Raw genomic sequence first — 8,270 nt, forward strand, 5'->3', positions numbered from 1 at the left:
GTTCAAATACACAAAAATGCTGAAAAACCACAGAAGAACAGCAAGCATTTTAACTGTTCAGGACAAACAATGTAAAATATGTAAAATATCTTATTCAGGTCAGTACTAAAAAAAACATGCATTTTATATGATCTCTTGTATTTTGGTAAAATAATTAACATTTTGTAGATTCTGCAAGGTGTATGTAAACTTTTGACTTCAAATTTACTTTTGTAATTGTTATTTACAAGCATTTAAAACTTTGAACTGGATCACCAAAGATGCATCTAACACGAGGTTAGAGGTTAAAGTTAGTGTCTGTCTATATATGAAGTTGCTGTATTTTCCAATGCTAGAAATAAAACCTCTGGTTCAAATGAAGAAACTGAATTGATTCTTGACAAGAAACTGAAGAACACTTCCGACATTAAAGACCACTCTCTGTATGTGGAAACTTTCTCACATGCCATGCAGAGTGTTCATGCATGGAAAATACAGACAACCATATATAACAGGAACTTCCTCAACTACATGTGGTGGCAACATGTTTCTGGAAACAAACTGTCCCGGGAGACCTGGCAAGACTGAAGATCATAGGGTCAAAGTTGTCAGCTATTTAGTAATCAGTTAATCAGCAATTATTAATGAGACCAAAATCATGGCCTATTCAAAAAATTCTGTACTTAAATCGTACAAATCTACAATTAATCTTTTTTTTTTGTCTATAAAAGCATGTTTGGTAAACATTTGTACCTTGAATGGACAGTCTGCGTGCTTTGTGTTTCCGTTGCTTATTTGTGCTTTGATTGGACGCAGACCTGATTTTAGCAGGAAAACTTGGCTCAAGGTTTAACATTGGAGGGATCATCACAGCTTTGCCTGGGGATCTCCACCATGTGCAGAAATAGTTAGTGCCGGCTAGCAGAACATAGTATGTGGGAGGTTTCAAGCAGGAAGAAGTCTTTGTTCAACTTACATCTCAGTTGCAGAGATCCTCTGGCAATAGTACATTCCCTCTGCTTAAAACGATTGGTACAAATCAGAAAACAGAGCAAAGTAAGCGATAAAACCAGAAGGTGATTTAAGGTTAGGGGTTTGTTCAGTCTAAACAACAAATTATTTGTATGACAAAATGTTTCAGAGTGTGCACAAATACTAACATAAGAGAATTGTTTGAAAGGAGAGAGTTAGAGATACAAAGAAAATGGAGGTTTTGGGAAATATTCTTTTTTGTTTTGTGGTGCAGCTGTCTAAGAAGACAACTTCATTTTATACTGGAGTATACGCACTGGCTGGAAAATTTGTTTATAGCTGTATTCGGCAGCTGTTTCCTTGGAGATCTGAACCGTACTAATTATTTCCATTCTCTGTGAGCCTTTGCAGTGGGTCAAAAGCTACCTTGATTAAAGTTGATCAAACAGCACCACCAGCATGTCTCTGCAAGGTTATGGTTTTTATTTCATGTGCATTTAAATTTTGACACGTTTAATATACAGTACAAAAGTACACTGAAGCATGATTTATAAGGTACTGCTACAGATCCGAAATACAAGTCAAGACAATGAGTAGACTGTATATAGATGTGTGGGGGATTTGTAAAAAGCAACTCATGTGAGGTCACTGTGAGGTTAGGTGGATTTTTCAAGAGGCGTGTCTTTAAGCTTTAAATAATAATAGTGTCACTAGAACAAAAGTAAAAATAAAAAGTATCACTTGCAGCTGAGCATTACAAGCCACATTGTGGAAATTGTCTCTACAGCTTACTCTGCTTTTGAGAAACAAAGCTCAGTTATTTCACATTAGAGAATGCTTTCAGATGAGAATATCCGCTCTATAAAAAACATTTCTCTCAAAAGTTCAGTTATTGGCATATATGCCTCAAAAGTGATTATGCAGTTTAGTTATGTGTGCACATTCAGAATAAAAAAATCCTGATACTTTACTCACCTCCATCTCATCTAAAATGTCTTTCTTTCTTCAGTCACAAAGAAATTAACATTCCAGGATTTTTCTCCATATAGTGGACTTCAATGGTAGCCAGTGGTTTGAAGGTCCAAATTGTAGTTTCAGTGCAACTTCAAAGGGCTCTACATCCCAGTCGAGGAATAAGGGTCTTATCTAGTGAAACGGTCTGTCATTTTCTTTAAATGCATATACATTTTAATCACAAATACTCATCTTGCACTAGCTCTGCGATGCACATCTTGACACATTAAGGAAACACGTTGGAAGGGTCACACGTGGTTAGTTCTTTGTCTGTGTACTGTGTTCACAAAGGTTGGATAGGGCAAAAAACTCCATCTTACTTTTTTTCCACCAACTTCAAAATAGACCAACATCATTGTTTCACCTTTTTTGTAAAGGGCATTTGACTTTCTTTGCACGTTCACTTTGTAAACACTGGATTGGTCTACTGGGCCTACATAACATGTGACCTTTCCAATATCATTATGTAGTGCGTGAGGTAGGGCTGGTGCAAGACATTAGTGGTTAAAAAGTACATCGTTTTTTTGTTTTTGCTAGAAAAGAACCTTATTCTTCGTCTGGGATCATGTAGAGCCCTTTGAAGCTGCACTGAAACTGCAATTTGGACCTTCAAACCAATGGCCACTATATGAAAAAAAAAAAATCCTGGAACATTTCCTCAAAAACCTTAATTTCTTTGCGACTGAAGATAGAAAGACATAAACATCTTGGATGACATGGGGGTGAGTAAATTATCAGGACATTTTTATTCTAGCAGTGAACTTCTTTAAGGTATAATCTGAAAAACAGTGCATCTATATCTACATATCTATATCTGTATGGATGTGGGTGTGGGTGTCAATAGAGATAATAATCAGCTTCTAAAAGAAATTGCTCTACCAGACAAGATCTCAGTTTATTCCACATTTCAAAAGCATGAAGAAGGGGGAAAAAGCCTTTAGTTTTTTTTTTAATTCATGGTTCTTGTTCGGAAAAATGTGTCTCTGCAATAGAATCAACTCATTTTTCATAAAACAGGATCTTGGACGAATACATCAACTGTCAGGATAATGCAATATTTTTCTGTTATCTATGCATGCTTTTCATTTTTCATTAAGCTGTGTAAATTTAGTGGAAAACTTTAATTGCAAATATGATTGCATAAAATTAGTTTAGTCTCTGGAGTACACAAGCAAACATTTGTGTATTCTATTATAAAACAAAAAAGCTGATTTTTAGCATCTATCATAACTTTGAACTCCTGTGCCGGAGCCTTGAATTTTCTCTCAAAGAACAAAACACCAATATCACATTCAGTGTTTCTATGTTCAATCTATTTACTTGGGGAAAGTGAACACAAAAAACAAGCCAGTACAAGTCAGTATCTGGCTATTCTCCAGACGAGACATTCCTTTGAATAAATCAGTCATTGTATTTGAGTGGGTGGTGCAATAAAGAGTTCAGCATTTGTCACCATTTTCAATGCCTTTCATCACAGTCAGTAAAGCATGCAACTCCTGCTAAGCAACGTAAGCTCAAACTGCAGTTTTGAATAGATATTAAATACATTTCAGTTTTCACCATTTTACATTTCAATAGAAATAATAGTTAAACATTTGAAAACACTAACTTTGGTCGTCCAGCACTGCCCCTGTTTGCACGTATTAGGATTGTAAGCATTTCACATCTGTTGCCAGTAGTGCTTATCATATTGCATATTACTATATTTAATTCAGATTTTAAAAGCAGTTTGCATGCTTTACTTTTTTGTGTATACTACTTTTCAAAGGTTGGGGTCTCTTAATCAAAAGTTTTAAAGGGATAGTTCACCCAAAAAAGTGAAAATTTGATGTTTATCTGCTTACCCCCAGGGCATCCAAGATGTAGGTGACTTTGTTTCTTCAGTAGAACACAAACGAAGATTTAACTTTGTTAGTCATATAATGGCAGTGAATGGGCACCAAACCTTTGAAAGTAAAAAAAACATCCACAGACAAATCCAAATTAAACCTTGCGGCTCGTGACGATACATTGATGTCCTAAGACACGAAACGATTGTTTTCTTCGAGAAACTGAACAGTATTTATATCATTTTTTAGCTCTGATATACAGCAATGTCCAACTGTCCAGAGCGTAGTATACGACACTCATTGTTTACACGGAGCACAGAGATTGTGGGTATAGCGGCTTTTCAAAATGGTAATTACTTGCAGTTATTATGTTTGTTCAAACCGATTTAAAGCTAAAAGACTACGCTCGCTTGCGCAAATTCATCCGGGACTATTGACTGTTCACCAACTCCCAACTTCTGAGCCTGATCGATTGACGTTATGGTTGCTTGCTCTTCGGCTGGATATCAACAAACCCATAAACTTAGAAGAAGTGTGGAGGGTCGGCAGCGATCATTTTTCCTCTTCTGGCTTTTGAGTATACTACGTCAGAGCGTGTACACAGGTAATGCGCCGGATGCTGAGCATACGCTCAGGACAGTTGGACATTGCTGTATATCAGTGGTAAATAATGATATAAATACTGTTCAGTTTCTCGCAATAACTGATCGTTCCGTGTCTTAGGACATCAATGTATCGTCACAAGCCGCAAGGTTTAATTTGGATTTGTCTGTGCATATTTTTTTTTGTTTTACTTTCAAAGGTTTGGTGCCCATTTACTGCCATTATATGACAGACTTCAAATGTTAAGAATCTTTGTTTGTGTTCTACTGAAGAAACAAAGTCACCTACATCTTGGATGCTCTAGGGCAGTGATTCTCAACTCCAGTCCTCGGGGCCCACTGCGCTGCACATTTTGTATGTTTCTGAATCTGACACACTCAGTTCAGTTCATGGATCTTTCTCCTAACGAGCTGATTATCTCAATCAGGTGTGACCAGTAGTGCTTATCATATTGCATATTACTATATTTAATTCAGATTTTAAAAGCAGTTTGCATGCTTTACTTTTTTGTGTATACTACTTTTCAAAGGTTGGGGTCTCTTAATCAAAAGTTTTAAAGGGATAGTTCACCCAAAAAAGTGAAAATTTGATGTTTATCTGCTTACCCCCAGGGCATCCAAGATGTAGGTGACTTTGTTTCTTCAGTAGAACACAGAAGGTGTGACAATCAGGTGTGACATACAAAATGTTCAGAGCAGTGGGCCTCGAGGACTGGAGTTGAGAATCACTGCTCTAGGGCAGGGTTCCCCAAATCTTACCCTGGAGGTCCAATGCGCTGCAGAGTTTAGCTCCAACCCTGATCACACTCACCTACCTGTTATTTTCTAATGATCCTGAAGACCTTGATTAGCATGCTCAGGTGTGTTTGATTAGGGTAAGAGCTAAACTCTGCAGGAAAATGGATCTCGAGGTCCAGATTTGATGATCCCTGCTCTAGGGGTAAGCAGATAAACATCAAATTGTGGGTGAACTATCCCTTTAAGTCTGTAATGCTCACCAAAGCTGCATTTAAAAACAGTAATATGGTAAAATAATATTACAAATTAAAATAACTGATTTTGATTTAATGTTTTAAAATGTAATTTATTTCTGTGTTGGCAGCTATATTTTCAGCAGTCATTACTCCAGTCTTCAGTATCACATGATCCTTCACAAATCATTCTAATATAGTGATTTGGTGCTGAAGAAATATTTATTAAATGTTATAAAAACAGTTGTGCTGCTTAATATTGTTGTTTCTAGATTGCTTCATTCTTTGATGACCAGAAAGCTTCAACAACATTTATTTGAAATACATTTTTTGGTAAAACTTTACAATAAGGTTCATTAGTTAACAGTAGTTAACATGAACTAAGAATGAACAATACTTCAACAGCATTTTTTAAATATTATTTAATGTTAATTTCAGCATTTACTAATGCATTATTAAAATCACAAGATGTTTGTTAACAGTAGTTAATGCACTGTGAACTAACATGAACAACTATATATTTTTTTATTAACTATAGAAGCTTAGTATTGCTCAATGTTTGTTTGTGTTAGTTAATACATTAATGTTAACAAATGACACCTTATTTTTTACAGCAGTGTAAATGTTATTAGTGTCACTTTTGATCAATTGAGTGCATCATTGGTAAATAAAAATAAATTTTTTTCATTAAAAAAATGCTGACCCCAAATTCTTTTGAAGAGAAGTGTATATATTTGTGACAACTTGTTGACACTGTTGAACAACATCACAGACCACACAGAAGACAACCACACTTGCTGTACAGACACACAATCCCAAAGCAGCAGACTTCTGGCTTGTTTGACTATACTGAGCAGATTTCTTCCATGCCAGTGGACCCAAGGCAGCCAAACATGAGCACAAGCAAGCAATGAAAGCACTATAACTCATTGCAGTGTCTGCCCTTGCAGCTTTTACCTTCCTCTGGGCTACATTCTCTTATGACACAATATTTGGCTGCCTATTGTAACAGTGTGGAAAACTGCTTCTTGCAAGCGATGTTACAGGGGTTTGGAAAGGCTATTGGCCACTCCATTGGGCTGGGCTACACGAACAAGAGCTGCCTTGCGACTCAGCCATTGGAGATGGAGAGTAAATCAAGTGCCTGAAGAACATGGCTCACAGCTGTTTCCTCCCCCTTCCCTCAAAAGTTTTTAAAAGACTGAAGAGGATTCTAATGCAACATTAGTCAAGCATTATTTTGAGTACTTTAAGTCCTCTGGTTCACCTAACTGCAAGACGTTCTTATATTTAGAGAACCATGTTTGAATCCCGAAAGGTGGAAAATATTTCCAGTACGTATGAAGAGCATTTGTTTTACATCTAGACAACCTTTGAAGTCGGATTTTCATTACAGACCACTTGACATTTAGAATCAATTTCCTCATGAATATGCTAGTGAACTAGAAGCTTAGTTTGGCAGGGAGTTCAAATTAGTCACACACATGACTAATTCAAATACAACTTCAACTGCGTCCCAGAACTGTGCTGTCTGCCAAAATGGTTCCGATGAGATGAGGGAGTGAAAATAAGAAGCTAATAAGTAGTAAAAACACATTTGTTTTTTGTTTTTGTTTTTTTTTATAAAATGTATTTTAGCAAATTACTATCTGCTTTCTACATGCAACATCCATATATGTGACCCTGGACCACAAAACCAGCCTTAAGTAGCACAAGTATATTTGTAGCAATAGCCAAAAATACATTTTATGGGGCAAAAATTATACATTTTTCTTTTATGCCAAAAATCATTAGGATATTAAGTAAAGATCGTGTTCCATGAAAATATTTTGTAAATTTCTTACTGTAAATATATCAAAACTTAATTTTTGATTAGTAATATGCATTGCTAAGAACTTCATCTGGACAACTTTAATTTTCTCAATATTCAGATTTTTTTATTCAGCCTCAGATTCCAGATTTCAAAAAGTTGCATCTCTGTTGTCCTAACAAACCATACATCAATGGAAAGTTTGTTTATTCAGCATGCAGATGATAATAAAAAAAAAAAAGACCCTTATGTCTGGTTTTGTCATCCAGGTCATATACCAGGTATATCTGAATATTTGATATTAGTATACAGTGGGAACTTGCTATCATAATGTTTTGCTTTGCTTTTGTGACACTTCCTCTAGAATTAGACCACCCTACCCCAATCCCACACACCCTCTCACTCAAACCCTCCCCTCAAAAGGCATTTCAGCCAACCTGACGTCAGTAAATCCTAACCAGGGAGAATTTTCTGATTGGTTAAAATGCACAGGCTGCTTATCCGACTCTTATTGTAGTCTAGAGGTGTCACAGCTGCAGGTGTGATTCCTCAGGACATCTAGATACCTTTCAGGTAGTAGAGACCCTTGACCACAAAACCAGTCAGTAGCACAGGTATATTTGTAGCAATAGCCAAAAATATACTGTTTGGGTCGAAATTATCGCTTTTCTTTTTATGCCAAAAATCATTAGGAAATTAAGTAAAGATCATGTTCCATGAAGATATTTTGTAAATTTCCTACTGTAAATATATCAAAACGTAATATTTTATTAGTAATATGCATTGCTAAGAACTTCTTTTGGACAACTTTATAGGCAGTTTTTTTTTCAGTATTTCGATTTTTCTGCACCCTCAGATTCCAGATTTTCAAATAGTTGTATCTCAGTCAAATATTGTCTGATCCTAACAATTCAATTAAAAGCTTATTTGTTCAGCTTTTACATTTTTTACTGTATACTGTTCATTGTCAATTGTGGTACAGAGCAGTAAATATACAGTATTCATTTATACTATATAACTTACATTTATTTTTGCTGCTCACATCGTGAGATAATTGAATCAAATGCCCTCTGATAACCTCAAGCAGAACAAA

The sequence above is a fragment of the Garra rufa genome, chromosome 8, assembly GCF_049309525.1.
Source record: "Garra rufa chromosome 8, GarRuf1.0, whole genome shotgun sequence".
NCBI classification, from domain to species: domain Eukaryota; kingdom Metazoa; phylum Chordata; class Actinopteri; order Cypriniformes; family Cyprinidae; genus Garra; species Garra rufa.